Source organism: Neodiprion pinetum, chromosome 5, assembly GCF_021155775.2.
Source record: "Neodiprion pinetum isolate iyNeoPine1 chromosome 5, iyNeoPine1.2, whole genome shotgun sequence".
NCBI lineage: Eukaryota > Metazoa > Arthropoda > Insecta > Hymenoptera > Diprionidae > Neodiprion > Neodiprion pinetum.
Window position 1 is genome coordinate 25,276,104 of NC_060236.1, and position 16,910 is coordinate 25,293,013.

Below are 16,910 nucleotides of genomic sequence, written 5' to 3' on the forward strand. Positions count from 1 at the left end.
AAAAGACTGAATAAAACAAATCGAAGGTGGTTTGTTCCGATTTTCATTTACATGAAACGGAAAAAAAGAAAGTTTAACGTATTGAAAACGACTGTTGAGACGCTCTCTTTCAATCTCCTCAGTCTCGATTCTCGGTCTTCGGCTCTCGTTCAAGTATTGAACGATAGCTCGTCTTCTTCCCGTTCCACCAACGGAAGTCTTTTTCCAGTTGCAACCTGCGTCTTGTCTCTCCACGCTTCGCCTTGCTTGCAAACTCAATGACCTACTGCTGTTACTGCTGCCGGCGACATTGCAAAGAACGATTTCAACGCGAGAAATGATTCGTCGTAGCTTGGCGTCTTTTTATAGGCTATTGGATTTATCCGCCATATAGATTTGTCAGAAAGAATATATATTATCGGATATTGATCCAAGTTTTCAAGTAAGATTTAATTTAGAATTATTTTGAAACATGTAGGGGAAATCGTAAAATATTGGTGGATAGGGTATCTTAATACACAATTTACTCAATTTTAGAAACTCCTCAAGTTGCCAAATAACAATTTTTCCCAAAAGTACGACGTTATACACGAACGATAAAAAATTCAACGGCAAAGCTTAAACTTTGACATCGTTGATCAAAACATGTGCATCATTCATTTCGAGTGGGTTAATCCTTTGAGTCAAACATTATTGTGCTGAGTCAACGTTTATAACAAGATAGTATTCTATGATTTTTCGGGTGGCTGATTACGAATCAGAAATCAGATTTAAAAAATTCAAGATGGCGCATCCAATATGGCGGGCGAAAATTTCAAATTTGATCGAATACGGTCAAATCATACGTTTAACGAGCGACCCCAAAAACTTATAATTTATGTAAAACATGTACATGTGCAGAGGAGTCACTTTCTCGGAAAGTAATTATTCCTTCAATTTTCGTGATTTTTTTCAATGAATTTGTTTCTAACAACAATAATTTACATTATATCGCAATCATTGCTCTCGAGTATTGAAAACCTATTAGTAAATTAGCAAAGAAATATGTTTTCAAACTTCTCTAAATATACAAAAAAAATAGATATAAAATAGGTGGTAAGAATACCCACTTCCCACCATGACTCAAAGAATTAATAAGCATTCGCGAACAGTAAATTGTAGAACGAGAAGCTTCTTGAAACGTTGTCGACTTGCAAATAGACTGAAAAATCTCCATATTTGACAAAATTGTGACTAAAACTCATCAGATTACGTGATAGCTGATTATGTTACGTCTTCGTATAATAATCAAGACCAATTGATCTAATTGCTTTAATTCACCGCCGTATTTGTGTCCGTATTATATGAGACTTTGAAGAGAGAAGAAACTGTAAAAAATGTCTTTTCAAATCGTTCCGTTTTGGGGCTAAAACTGGGGTGATCAATTGCTGCTGAAAGCGAACGAATTGAACGATTTTTTTTCCGCTTTCTTGTGGTTATACAGCAGTTACTGCAAGAGGTTATCTGTATTATCGATTGAGCACCTCCTTTCTGCCCCCCCCCTGTGCCGCCGTTTGGCTGGTGCACCGTCAGGTAATTATAACAACAACGATACTGATCATCGAACGCGGCTTAAGCCGGGAAACGACGAAAAATAACACGTAAAGTATAAAAGACTTTTATTTGTCTATAATGCAAATAGTTGTAAGACGGTTTCGGATTAGAGCAGTGTTTTTTTTTCTACTGGAAGGAGGGTTTAAAAATTTGTTTTCATTTGTACGAAAAAATTCTTCCGAAGTATAATGTGACTTGGTTTTGTTATTTTTTATATTTGAACGATTTGTCAAAAACATACTTATTCCCGTTACGTTGCGCGAATTTTCCAATATAAATCACTTGAATACGATTTTACACCTACGGACATAATCTTGCAGGCAATTAAATCGTCCAGAAAAATCGTCCCGGATTTTTTTTACGTCGTAACAATAAGAAACCAGATATTAGGAATATAAGAACTTTTCAAAGGTCAATCTGTCGACGTCCATATTACGAATACAAAATAATTAGAGGAGAGTTAAAAAAACACTTGTTCTCTCTCTCTCTCTCCTTTTTTTTTATTTTTTTTTTTTTTTCGTTGCAACCTTTTTTAATTCTCCTCTACAAATACTGAAAACAAATGACTATTATTCTTTCGCTTTCGATATACAGCGTTATGTTTAACGACGAGTCGGCAGCTGTACAATAACGCATATATAATCTATGAAAATTTGAGCAGTTAGCGTAATCTGTATTCCGGCCGCTTATATTTTCACCACGGACGACGCGCGGTGTAAGTGTAACTTTTAACATACGCTTCGACGTAAGAGAGAGATACTAGCGCTATAATTAGTCGTCCTTGCTTGTCGGCTGATCCGGTCGTGCCGCCGCCTCCATTCATAGAATTTACGCTTCTTCTTTCCGAGCAAGCAAACGAAGTCTTGCCTCAAGAAACGTCATTTGACGGTCTTTCGACGTTTGAAGGAAAAATATTATAATAAAAATAAAGAGTGAAACGCTTTACATTCGAGTTTAACGACGGATGAACGATGATATTGATCATACGGTTTGTATAGAAAAATGTTTTACAGACTTGACACGGTTCTCATGATCGTCGGCTGCGTGAGAAACACATGTGATTTTTTTTTTTTGTTTTGTTTATTAACCAAAAGAAATCAATACAATGTGAGCACTGTTTCGCGTTTGTATGGTATACATATATATACCGTGTACAGATCTGAACATCGATTGTTTTTTTTTTTTTTTTTGTTGTTTCAGAACAGGGATTATCTGTCCGGCATTATCAACGAATAAAATCCTGTGAAAGAGATATTTTGTTCATTTTTTTTTTTTGCTAAAAATGTTAAATAAAATTAAATATCCAAGCACGCTTGAGACGATAATAAATTGAAAAGAGTCCAAAGAAATTTGATACAATTACGAACGGATGTTGAGCGCAAGTCGAGTTTCTTTAGCTCCGGACACTGACCGTGAGTCACTTCCGGTCTGGAAAGCTCGGCTGGCAGCTCTCGCGTAAAACAGGGTGCAGCAACAAGATTATAGAGAAACCGTTTTTATACACCGATATAGTTTAAACTTGACCGTAGTCTACCATTTTTTTCATCCGTATAGCCATTTCCTCTTTCATAGTTCTCGTTCCTTTTCTTTTTCCTTTCCTTTTTCTGTCTCTCGCTTTCATTCGTTGCTTTATTCCGTCAGATCCCGACCTCGCCTGATACTAAAAGCGTAATTATATCACATACCCATTCATTTTCATTATTTCGCTACGTACCTAGACGCGAAGGAATAACAAATGCGTATGATGGAAATAGATGAGAAGGTAAACAAGGAAACTTCTTGTGTTTATTTTATAGTCGAAGCGTAGAAATTTTCAATGAAAACACTTTTACGCAGTGTCGTTCGATGTATTCCGCAACTTAACTGCGTAGTAGAAGAAAAAAGAAGAAGAAGAAACGTCGTTGCGTATTTTCGTTGTGAAACTTGAAACTTCGTATCGTCGTTGAGTTGGAATTTTCAGGATGTTTGTTAAATTTTCGAACAAATATTTTCGCACCGTATTCATTTTTACTTCTTTTATATTTTTTAAATTCCTTCCTCGCGTCAGGTTCATTTACCTCAAGATTTACGTAGACAGAAACTTATAACGATAATATTTAGTTGTTTTTAAAGAAAATTATTCGGTTATCGTAGGATTCGAATAAATTGAGAATAAATGTATACAGTCTGATTTTAAGAAAGTTCGTTTATAGCAGAGATTACATTTCGATATATTTTATTGATCAAAAAAAAGTTAAGGGACAAAAAAATTAGCTTTCATCCTCTTCCGGTAATTCGAGTCATAGGTTTTTTGAATGGAACGCACAATTACTTGCAAAGAATGGTAAGTGTGAAGGAAAATTGCGCAAGTCAGGATATACGTGTGTACGTAAGTACACTTGGTGACAATGAATCAGAGACGGCTAATTTTTTCCACCAGACATTTACGTTGGCAACACTGAGAAACCTACAGGGCGATACGCGGCCGAGCGTGAAACAAACCCAATCTCAATAAACGTAACGTAACCCATGACCGTCGAATATCTAACCTTAGAATACGTGCCAATCCAACAAGTCATTATCCCCGCGATATTCTTAGGTTATATTCGACGGTCATGGGTTACGTTACGTTTATTGAGATTGAGTTAGTTCCGCGCTCGGCCGACTGTGGCGCTGTAGGTTTCTCCGTGTCGCCAACGTAACTGACTGGTGTAAAAAATCAGCCGTCTCAGATTCATTGTCCCCAAGTGTACATACGTGCCGCGTGTATCGCATCACCATGCGTTACGCAAACTAATTGTAAAACTGAACAACGTAACTGTGTCGCATGCACACGTGTCCGTGCATCTGTGCGTGCAATGGAACGACAAGCAGCCGCGTAACGAAGCCGGTGCCCCCAGCAACGCCTCTGCGCTGTATCGGTGTTCCCGATATCGGTCAATGAAAGAAAAATAGTTTAAACGTCGAGCAGCGACGACGTCGAATGAATGAATTCAGGGACGGAGGTATGAATGAACTACTGTTCCGATGAATGAATCGTTGGCTAAGCTCTTCTATCGGGGCTCGGATCCGATGTGGAAACGGGATTTTTCGCTATCGAACATTTCGAAAATCCCATCTTCATGTTCTGCAATTCTTTTCTGATTGTAAAAGAAGTGTTCTCCGAGTATATTGTGACGTTTGAATTTTTGGAAAGTCTCATTACTGCTCACCATTCGTCCGTTCTGAGAACTTCGCGATACGTCGAACTTCGTAACGACAATGAATAAATTATGATTTATTGTAGCGAGAAATTGTTTTATCGTAACTTAATTATAGGATTCTCTGAAGTTGAGTCCGATTTTCGGAAACTGAATTTCTTCAAAGTTGTTCTAAATTTTCAAAACAATCACTTTCGTTCCGATGATTCGTTTACACGTTACTAAATTCAATCTCGTGAAATTTTTTGTAAAGACTGAAAAGCAGCGAAGAAAAATTTATTTCTTGATCAATCGCGCGGTTGAATTTACAATAACTTTACCGTAACAAAATATTATAAAACAATAAATTGTCGTAGTTATTAGATCTTTAAGACGTTACTTCGAAGACGTTGAGTTTTGTACAGCATAAATATATTCTTTTTCATTACCCCTTACACGGAATTTTAGAGATCATTCTGAATCTGCGAAATCACAAGTTTTCCGAAAAAATTTGCTAACCAACTTTATCCTCATATGATTAACCGGGTGTAGCCGAATAATTTCTTAGTCATTTTATCTATGATCTTTTCTCGGAATCTGTTTGTTTCTTCGTGTTATTTTTTCTCCGAAACGAAACGTCGATTGAAAATTATCTTCAACAAAAACAATTTCTTTTTTTCTTCTTGTTTGTTTGTTGTTCAAACAAATATTTAAATAAAACTCTCAACGTGTCGTTTTCAACTTCCGAAACCCACGCATATTCTATTCTTGCGTCGTAAAGATCGAGCCTCATATTATATGCATACAGTTATCCTCATTCACGCTCTATATTTTCGTTCTCTGTTGTACCCACCTAGGTGTACTAACATTCGGAATATAAGTGGTAGGAAAATTATTGCGTCTAATTTTACGGACGACATTTAACTGACAATGAGACGACGATAAATATTTTATGATATATTTTTTCCTTGGTTTCCCCTTTTCCTCATTAGGTTCATTCGATTCCTCACTTTAATTCGTCGTGTGGTATCTTTATCCGTAAAGTTGCGACATATTTGTATGACGTACATAAGAGGCATTCCACCGCAAAACGATCTACCTAGGTACAACCTTCGTCGACGAGGTTTTACTTTTTTTTATTTTTAGGAATGATACAGAGTGTACGATAAAAAACACATCTTTCGCCAAGTTTAACATTTTTTTGACCATGGGTTTAATTTTTACTGCTTCCGAAAAGACGACAACCCAATTTTCGAACGATAAGTTACAATCGATTGGCTTCAATTTTCAAAGCAAGGTTGAAGTTGGCAAGCTTTTGGGTTTATATAAAATACAGGCTAAGCAAGTAATTAAAAAGTGAGAAAAATCTGATGAAATATAAATTTAAAAAATAAATTAATTTTATATTCGATTCGTTTTTTTTTTTTCACATGTTTCAATTACTTGTTTCGCCTGTAGCTTATGAACAAAAAGCTTGCTCACTTCCAAACTGGTTTCAAAATTCTTCTTTTTAAACAACGAATTCATGAAGAAAAAAAAATCGGAGCTAATCGATTGGCGCTATTCACACGAAAATTGGCTTTCCATGTTTTCTGGAACAGTAAAAAACAAACTTGTGATCCGAAAGATCTAAGAATCAGTGTAAAGATGTTTTTTTTTATACACTCTGTACTATATTTAAAAGCAAAAAAAAAAAAAAAAATATAAAAAATTACCCATTTTGAGTATCAGCCGTGGGTCGGTTTAGGACGGAATGCCTCATATATGAATAAAACCGAGTTCGAGTTGTTCAGAATCCGTTTTCACGCTTTGCACGTGGCCTCGATGCAAACCGGAAACTATTTCCCTAATATCCTTTTCCTCGCCGTTTTCCATTAAACTCGAAAATCCAAATAGGCGCGTATCTAAATGTACAACAAGACAAACGCGTCACACCGCACCTAAAAATCTTGCAATATAAATATAAATACACATGTCAGCCTTGCAAGCAACCAGCAACCAGCAGCAGCAGCAGCAGCGTTTCGTGGCGATCGCGTGCAGACGACGCGACGACTCGACGATGACGCGTTTTTCATACATACATACACACATACATACACGCATACATGTAATACATATTTTTGGCAAATCGGTGTCGTCGTGACGCCCAACGCCGCAATGCATCTCGTCGACCTATCCCATCGTTACGGTTGCGTGCTAAACTGCGGGGGCGATTACGAATGCGAGACAGATGGGGGTGGGGGGCAGAGAGAGAGAGAGAGAGAGAGAGAGAGAGAGAGAGAGAGAGAGAGAGAGAGAGAGAGAGAGAGAGAGAGAGAGAGAGAGAGAGAGAGAGAGAGAGAGAGAAGTAAGGTGTGCGACATCCGCAGGTAGGCACACAAAAATTATACGTAGCCGTGTCCGATGCGTTGTCGCTACTACTGCTTACGATGGTTCTTGTTTGGAACTTTTACGAAATTTCACCGGGACAATCGATGAATCGGTTCCAATTAAACGAATAGAAATATCGTCAAAGGCACAGGTCTCCAATCTCAATCCTAAAGCCTCAATCAAGTACTTGTCAAGTTTGTTATTCGATACATAATAATACACATTTTTATTCAACTTTTGGTATTCATATTATATTTGATCGTCGGATTAACTATTTGTGAAAAAAGGTACGAGTGTAAGAAATCGATCGGCATTGACGATAATATTTGATAAGGATATTAGTATTGCCAATGGAGTATTTTGTATGGATTGTTTATTGGTGACAAACTTACTAAAAAGTTAAATTCTAATTGGGTACAGCCGGCATAGAATATATACTCTATAGACTCATAAGACGATATTTTTATTGGATATTAGAAACAATCCTTACTGATTTCTAACGGTAACTGATTTTTTTTTTTTTTGATAAAAAATTATACTGCGACGAAATTTATGCTAAAATTGTAGTAAAAATTTCAGTATTTTTAAACGGCAAACTTCACAGCCCTCGCGCGAGGGTTTAGGGATGAGATAGAGAGACTTGTGCTTTGGATGAGGTTTTTGATCATTTATTTGCAACCAATCTGGACGGCCGCCGAGTCGAAATTAATCGCCATATTATACAGGATATAATTCACCGCTGTTACACTATCGCTATGTGATATTTTTCTAAAAGATATAATATTCTTTACAGTTACAGCATCGCCTTAACGATCGATTGTTTTAATACAATTAGATAGACGCACATATTTGTAATTCATCGTATTCACATATTCGTAAGCTATTATATAACGAAGATTTTCCTAAATATGCCGGGAAAAAGAAGTGACTTCGATCAAATCACTTTTAAATGGTTTAAAAATTTTATATATTCGTTCAATTTCATTCCACGTACAACGGTAAATTTTTTTTTTTTTTTTCCCGAACAGACTTATATTTAAGAAAATCCCGTTAAGACACGGTTCTTTTTTCATCGCGTTACCGATAGATATTCAATTTTTCAAGATCAAACTGATATTCGTCATGTTTAAAAAACAGCAATGTCAAATTTACTGTTGGTTAAAACGAAATTTATTTCAGTGAATTTATGAAGCCTCCCTAATCATTTGAGCCGCGAAATCTAACGAATCTATGAAATATTGAACAATTGCAAAGTGATTTGAAAAGAGTAATCGATGTCTAAGATCTAGCTTACGAATTCACGATATACTTTTTCTCGTATTCTTCGAAAAATCGCCGTAGCTTGTCATCGCGTAAATTTAATAAATTAGCTGCGTTTAATTATTCTGTCGTCGAATTATCTAACGTAAAGGTATCGAATTTCGACTCACCAATCTTCTTAATGAAAGCTTAATTGGAACTCTGGTGATAGTGATCTGCGAACCTGATTATAATGGAGATTTAAAATTTATAGCGATTAGATTTTCAAAAGGCCAATAAAATTTCCCCGATCTCGAGTATGTCACGATTAATAGAAACGACTATGAAATTAATATTCATACTTTAATGTAACGAAAAATGAAGAACAAAAACAATTTATTTTGCAAGTAGTGGAATTACATCGCCAGAAATATCCTAATTGTAAAAAAACAAAGTTTTATCAACAATTAAAAAGAGTATTAATGTTCAAGAATGCAATAAAAAATAAATAAATGAGTTAAAACTCTACTCCTTTGACGAATCTAGTTTACAAACAACATCTTTCGCACACCTTGTTTCATTTCATTGTTAGTTCAAGTTTTTTCATTTAGTATGGATATTTTCATTCTTAGAGCCCTAAAACTGCATATTTCTGCTTTTCTTCGACTTTCACGGCCCGTAAGTATGCGAATTTTTGAGTCTATAAAATCGACTCGGGGATATTTTTTTAGAGAATTTAATACCCTACAAGAATGTGCCTTGAAATTTTTTTCATCTCAAACGGTTCAAATATCGTTGTTAATATAAAAGGCGCTATTTTGCGCGTTATGTAAATGGGAAATTTCAAATGGCCAGCGAAACCTCTTAAAATTGAGCTAACAATTAGTCCAAACGGGAGAATTTTTTCTCAGCAAATAAGTCCTTTTAAGATCACAGGTTCGATAGGTCATTTTTTTTTTTGGCTGACCCTAATATACGGTATAAATTAAATATTTTTAGCTAAAATCCTTAAAGTATGAAAAATATATACCAATGATATTTTATACCTGTAAGACGAGTGATTTGAAAATGAATCGTGGCAAGGCATGCATGAGATACACGGATGGACGGTTGGATGTGCGGCTTTAGAGGGGATCGAGGAGGAACGTAGGTCGCTATGGTAGGCGACACGATGTATACGGGCGATAGTCACGTGTTACTTGATTCACTTTAATCGTGACGTCATCTGCCTTCCTTCCGGTTCGGTTCGCATCCGGATGTGGGCTCGACGAGATGGTGAGGTTGGGAGCGGGAGAGAAGGAGGCATTCGTCGTTGGATAGGGAAAAGAGGATTTGCACACTCGCCGATAGTAGAGAAGAAAAACCAACAAAGTTTTCAAATATCAATGAGAGAAACAATTTTTTAAGTCGGGCCAAATTCCTTTACATACTTTCGACCGCCTTAATGATAAATAGGCTGGGTATAAAGTACATGTGTATAAAGAATGGCGAAATCAGCAGAGGAAGTGATAAATATCAATCAAACTCTGTGCAATTTGTACAATTTTCAAGTGAAATTAACGTCCGTGGTTTCATTTCGCGTTCTTATTTACGTGAACGCAGATACGTATTATTCATCTACGTATTAATTTTAGATCCAAATTGTTGTAGACGTAAGATTTGAAATACTAGACAAGAAACTCCGTTTCCAGCGTAACTGATCAATCCGCAAAGCATGATCGAGAATCCAATTTATAAATATACTACCTATCGTTCATTCATAACGCGTGCAGCTGTATATGATATGTGAATAATAAAGTTAACGAAAGGACAACGTGTACAAAGAAAATAAAATGATGATAATTATTATATTTACATATTGTAAAGAGCGAATTGCTAACGACCGAATGGTCCGTCGTCTGCTAAAATTTAATGCGCGTGCGCTGCAATCCGAAAGCGGTTGTTTGCCAGGGCGACCAACCGTCACGAACGTAACCTAAAAAATGTTGACAATTGTCGCTGGTAGTTGTGTTCAACACCGACAGCTGTCAACATTTTTAAGGTTATATGCATCGCGGCGAACTATCGTCTAAATTTATGAGCGTTTGTCGCCCTGGCAAACAACTGCTCTCGAATTGCCGCGCATGCGCGTTCAATTTTAGCAGACGACGGACCATTCGGTCGTTGGAAATTCATCGTGTATGTATGGTAAGGTCACAATAGTATCAAAAGACGTTCAATACGACCGAGCTAGGCAAGTAAAATAATGAAAAGAAAAGGAAGATAAGAAACAAATATCTCATAATTCGAAAATTAATCGCGTAAGAGTTTTTAATCAGGCTCCAACGAAAATTTTCTACTTCGATAACTGGAAAGAAAAATGTTGCGTTACTCGCAAGTTCGATTTTGAAAATTTCGTTTCGGTGACTTCTTGTTTTCTTTATGGTATTAAAAACATAAACAACCAACTCGACCTCGCAACGCAAATAAATTTTGACGAATAATAATTTATTCAAAAACGATGCAATGTGATAATTGTTTGAAATTATATCACAGCTCGTTTAGATAATTGGAAAATTCGTATCAGGATGTTTGATCAAACTTCATAAAAATTTTCAAGTGCATTAATACGTGCAAATCTTTTTTTACAGGAGAACAAGGCAATTATACGCAGGGTGATTCAGGCGGTCAGTCAGTCAGTCAGTCTGTGAAGATATCTCTAAATGATTTCCCGTAGCAAGAAGTAAAGGAAAGAATTTTAAAAAACTGTAAGTCCCCTTCTTTTTACGATTAAACTAAATTTAAAATTTAAAAAAAAGAAAAAAAAAAAATGACATACAGCCTTTCGTAATTTTAACCTCTTCAATTACGAACGAACAACGGACGGTGGTTTTCGAATCCCACAATACATCGAACGTTATACTGCAAAACGGAAGACAAACCCGATTACGTTAAGATAACGTGGTTTATGCTGTGACGTCACAACCGCCGGGGTTGTTGTTTGATAAATTTATATAATCCGTTGTGAAAAGGACGTGATGGTTTTTTTCTAGCGGTTTCTGCGGGCAACGAAGGAAATTGATAAATTTCATACTGCATGCTCATAAATTGATACATGTATTATATTCTCGGGATATATATTCTTAATAGTTATGTTATTATTATTATTATTATTGTTGTTGTTATTTTTAAGCCGCGACCGTGCAAAGACTGCTGTTTTTTTTTTTTTTTTTTTTTTTAAATCCCTCTTACAGTTTTTGGGAGAGCGGGGCGCGATCGGCGACTTAAAATAGACCGGAAGTTCGCGGGGATCGTTTGCCGGAAGCTCTGGAGTCGAATATAATCGTCGCCGTCACCCCGAGCTACGTTCATGGACGAACTATCGGCCCATTCTCACATCCTATTTACTCCTTACATCCATACAGCGTCGTTTGTTATATACTGTATTTTCAATCGACGCCGACAACGACGACGACGACGATGAGAAATTCCGCGTCGCTTATCTTTTTTCCATTCTTTGTTCTTTCTCTTTGCTTCCTTTCGTATCCCGTGATTGTAATATAAAATCGGAGAATTAATGTAGTGTGTATTGTTCGTACAGTACAATGCGTATGATCGAAAGGAAACGTGAAAAACAAAAGCAGAACGATAAGAATTAAGATAACGAGGTTGGGCTTGGTGAAAAATGTATGTTTGAAAATAAGTTGCCTGTACATTTTGATACGATAAGAAAAATTTATCGTATCCGACGAATATCGTCTAAATTCAACGAATAATATTGGAATAATTTCGAGTTTGTTTGAAGGAAGTAAGTCGGTACTGATCTTATAAACCGCGTTTCCACTTCCGCTAGACGCCGAATATTTTTTCTCGGAATCGTATCTGTAACGAAATAATAATAATAACAAAAGTTGGAAGGATACAAAGTACGCGATAAGTGTCACGTACAGATCGACGCCATCAATTATTTATCAAGAGATTCTTTCTCACAATCAGTTAGCAAAGCAGCAAAAAACGATCGTCTCGAAGTGACCGATTTTAATACTTTGTCCGCTTTTCCCGTTATTTGTGAAAAAAAAAATAAATAAATAAATAAATAAAAATCATTGACAAAAGTATTTTCATTTTCATATGAAAATTCAAAATACCCAAAAACTGAACGGTTTTTGGATTAGAAAATTTCGAAGTGAAATATAAAAGTAAAACAACTCGTGAGATATGTACAGTGATTTTTTTTAATAGGAAAAGATTTGTTTTCGTAAATCATCTATAACGGTATTTTTCGCTCATTTTTCATTTCTTCTGTAATTACTTTATCGTTCTCGGGTTTTGCGGCGTTTTAAATTCATTCACGGTTATTTTTCTTACACTTTGACCGCTCCAAAGTTGAGGGGTTACACTTGGATATTGTGCTGCAGCAAGTGCGGTGTAGTAATTTATACGACAACTCGTACAAGGCGTTGTTGACCATTCGTCGTCAGCAGCCACATTAATTTAGAATAGCTTCCGTTGGATCGTTACGATTAAACTCTCGCGAGGCTGCTTAACTCCATCTTAATTAGTCTCGTTATAATTGAAGTATTATATACGGTACGAAAATAGAAATAAAGACACCGCTCGAGTTGACGAATTTTAATTTACACGCCCCCGCAGCAACGACGAGTTTCATTCCGCTCCTCCTCTTCAATCGGCGTACAAACCTAACACGCCGCGTGTGAGAAGAGCTCCTCGTTATTCCGCAAATTCATTTTTCTACTGATACGAGAAAACGTAAAATTCACAGCGGTGAATAAAAATTAAAAAAATCTGAAAAGATACAAATTCATACGTATACGTGTGTTTTTCGTTGTTCCGTTTTGTTACTTCACACACTATTCTTCCTCTTTTTCTCAGTTTCGTTATAACTTGTGGAAATTGATTAAAGCCGACAGTAATTATCATCCTGCATCGGTTTAAAAAAAATTCTCAACTCGGCTCAGCTCTCGCGGCTCTCGGCTGTATAATCTATTGTACGTGGCTGATTATTTTTTATCTACTCTCGCGGGATCAGCTCAACGTAGGCATGTACTTCCGGTTGGCGTCAACGCCTTTGGAAACTTACGGTCGTCGAGGAGCACGATTCACTTACAGTCGCTTATTTTATCGTCTTTGTCGTTGTTACGATCGTTACTTATAACTCATACATAACGAATACCGCATGAATACCTGTAATAACGTAGAGTCACGTCATTTAATAGACGAAGTGTAACCATAATGAATTTTGACAATCCAACAAGAGGGGTAGAGTTAGACGGAAAATTTAACAGTTCAAGCCGTCGAACGTTATTCGAAGAAAACAAGGAATACTTTTTTCATAATTTATTCCTCACGCTTTGACGTCGTCAATTTCTGTGAATAACAATAATAGTTGAAGAATTATTCTCGCCAATTTCATTGGCTACATTTACACAAATCCTGATTCCGCGCTTCAGTGGCACGAGGTTAAAGTTACTAACGTCAACATAACGAAACACTAAAAAACAAAGCATCATCTTTCATCAACGGAATGATATCAAGGATTCGAGTTTCCAAAATGTATAAGTTTTTGACATCGCTAAAGTTTAACACATACCGAATTTCCTACTACAATCCTAAAGTAATTGAGAAGTAACGATTTTTTCTAAAGACGAATCGTCACATCAACATTTCGTTCTTCAAACTTTTGTTACAGTATTATATTCAGTTTTCTTCGATTCGTACGTAAACAAGTAACGTTCTTGTTTAACGGAGAAACTAGAAATACAAATAAAATCTAAGAAGGAAAGAAAGAAGGGAAAAGAAACTCGGAGAAGAATTCGAAGGCAATTGAAGTTTACGTAAAGATTTCAGAGAATTACAAACCCCTCCTCCGTCTTTCCACGAAGAAGGTTTGCCTGGAACACGCGATGAGGATCGTTACCGCCTAGACCAATCGATATATACAATGAAAAAAAAAAACAAAAAATAAATAAAAAAAAAAAACAAAAAAAAACAAAAATCAAATATCTGAACTTCCGATTTTTTGATATCACTATTTTCTTTACCTAATCGTTGGTGAAGGTCGTTGCTAGTCTGAATCCAGATTTTCGACCAGATTCCGTAGTGGCGTCGGCCGCCATTTTCAATTTCAGATTCAAGTCGAAAAATATCGATCATCGACAAAAACTTGTCACAACAACCAATTTTGTAGAGAAATTCAAGTATCCCGAAAATTGAGTTACAACGATTTTTAGTCAAGAGTTGCCAACGGGCGTGCTGTTTGACAGAAAAGAAAGAAGAAAAAAAAAAAAAAATTCCCCGATAAATTCAAGATGGCGACCGAAATTCTGGATTTAGACCGTCAAAGAGCTCCCCCAACGATTAGGTAAAGAAAACAGTGATAGGAATACAAATTTTTATTCCAAATGTACGTACACTGCGACCTGGACTAGCCGTGACAAACGGATAACAAGGGTTATTCTTATTTGCGGGGGCGTACGTACTAGCGCACATACAAACACATGTACAGACCGTTGGATTGATTCCGACACATTCAAGGCCACCGTCGGCGTTTGTTTCGCACGTTGAACAAGTGGTGGCAGCCTTGAATGTGTCGGAATGGATCCAAGGGTCCGTACACACGTAGCGAGAAGCATGCCGGAGGATACGCGACGAGATTCACGTCGTATTCTACCGTGATACAATACACTTCGTGCACACACGAATAGGACGAGTATCACGAATATGTTTTCTTCTGTTCGTGCGCGTGTTGCGAGGCATAAGGGGGTCTCAGACGACGCGGCGAAACGATGATACGAAGTGAGAGAAAAAGATGAAAAAATTGTCAAAAGAAGCGGGAGTAGCTAAATCGACGTCTCGAGGAGCCGGACGAGTCTTTATATTTATGTGTAATCCGCACGATGTTCGGTCTACAAAGGACGAAGACCCGAAGTATCGGTGGTTTGTCATGAGAAATTAACCAAAGCCTACAAATTTGATTGTACAACTGTAATAAATCATCTTTAAAATCTAACGACAGTTGAAATTACTGTCTACGTGGTGCTTTCGAAAATGAATCAGTCTAACGCTTATCTTCCCTTCCTCTCTACATATGTATATATATATATATATATAAAATTCAATGTCCCTCTATCCCGACTGTACTAGGATAACTTGAGAACTACCGAATCAAGTTGGATATTTTTTTTTCTTTGGATAGCTACAACGTGTTTGGCCAGGATTTAAGCTTTACTTCGTTACAATCAGATCAACAGCTTTTGAGCTATAACGATATTTGTAATCCGATTTGGAAGGGGATGACACTTATGCAAACGACGACTCAACTCTTTTACAGATAGGGAAAAGTTATGTCGAATAGTCTTCAAGTTCTCGACGAGGACAAGAAAAAAGTTCGCGGGAGAATATGGCTATGTATAATAGTTTTGCCGCATAAGGATTTGAATATATTAACGGGCGATAGTAAATAAAATCTAAAAAACTAATAGGAGTGATTTAAATCAGATGAAATTAAATTGTTAAATAAAGTATAAAATGTTGAAAAACAAATAAACACAGAGTACATTGGCACTCGCCCTAACGGGATGTAACCACAAAATAAGGAGAAAAAAATTCGCACCGAGGTCGACCGACCAGCGAGCCATTCATGGATGAGTTTGAGCCGCCTCGCATCAGCCGTCATCGCACGGATCTCAAATACAAATAGCTGTACAGGTATGCGTAGTCGAAGGCGGTGTACCCAATACGCAATTTTAATAGTGCCGCAGCGTAATTCGTTTTTGCGTTACTTTTTAACCTCCATTTTTCTTCATACAGTTTCTTTTGCATCATCGCTGAACGGTTTCGTCGTGTATGCATACTATCATCATTTGGTTTTGATTTCTTGGTATTTTGCAGTTGCTTCTCACGTATCTGGTATTCAACTGTCGGTGTGGTGTTTTATTATAAAAGGCGATAAACAATTTCGCAACACAAATGGATGACGAAATAACGCCTTTAAATTATGTCGAGAATCTTGCGATTAAATACGTGAAAAAATGCCATGCCGTTCGGGATTATAGAGATCAATTTTTTCTACGACATGTATAGGTATATATAGGTATGCATATATATATATACACACGTATACGCAAACAGGATGATACCGATGATCAGTGATGCGTGCTTTTTGACATTGAAGAATAACTGTACGACATCTATATCTCCCTGAAGTTGGTGATTTATGTATGTCATTTGATCTTTAGTTTGGAATTCGCTACGGCTAGTTCAATTTTTCATGTATAACGCCGATAATATAATTTATGAGAATGAAGATTAGTAACGTTGATGCAACGGTGCGTGTTCAGGAAAAATCGTTACTTTCCACTTTTAGATATGTCTAAAATTTAGTAAATCATGATAAATAAAATGTACTCATATTTTACAAAACCAACTCCTTGAAAGTCATTCAAAAATTGCGAACCAATGATCTTCTCCTCGATATTTCGTTACCAACTTTAGCCTCATGATCCTTCGTCATCAGACGCTCTCGTGTGTTATAAAATTATTTGTCGGACACGACTCTAAAAAGAAAAAGAA

The 16,910-nt window shown here is 36.6% G+C and overlaps 2 protein-coding genes across 5 annotated transcripts in view; one reads left to right on the top strand and one right to left on the bottom strand.

Moving 5' to 3' along the window:
• The window catches only part of LOC124219402 (uncharacterized), a 77,605-nt gene that overhangs the window by 24,795 nt on the left and 35,900 nt on the right, over positions 1 to 16,910 (top strand). For both annotated transcript variants that reach the window (XM_069136600.1, XM_069136599.1), the window contains one exon: positions 10,970 to 11,086. The gene's annotated coding sequence lies outside the window, so the exon portion shown is untranslated. The remainder of the gene's footprint in view (positions 1 to 10,969; positions 11,087 to 16,910) is intronic.
• The window catches only part of Cbl (E3 ubiquitin-protein ligase CBL), a 33,368-nt gene that overhangs the window by 14,709 nt on the left and 1,749 nt on the right, over positions 1 to 16,910 (bottom strand). The gene's annotated exons all lie outside the window — the stretch shown is intronic.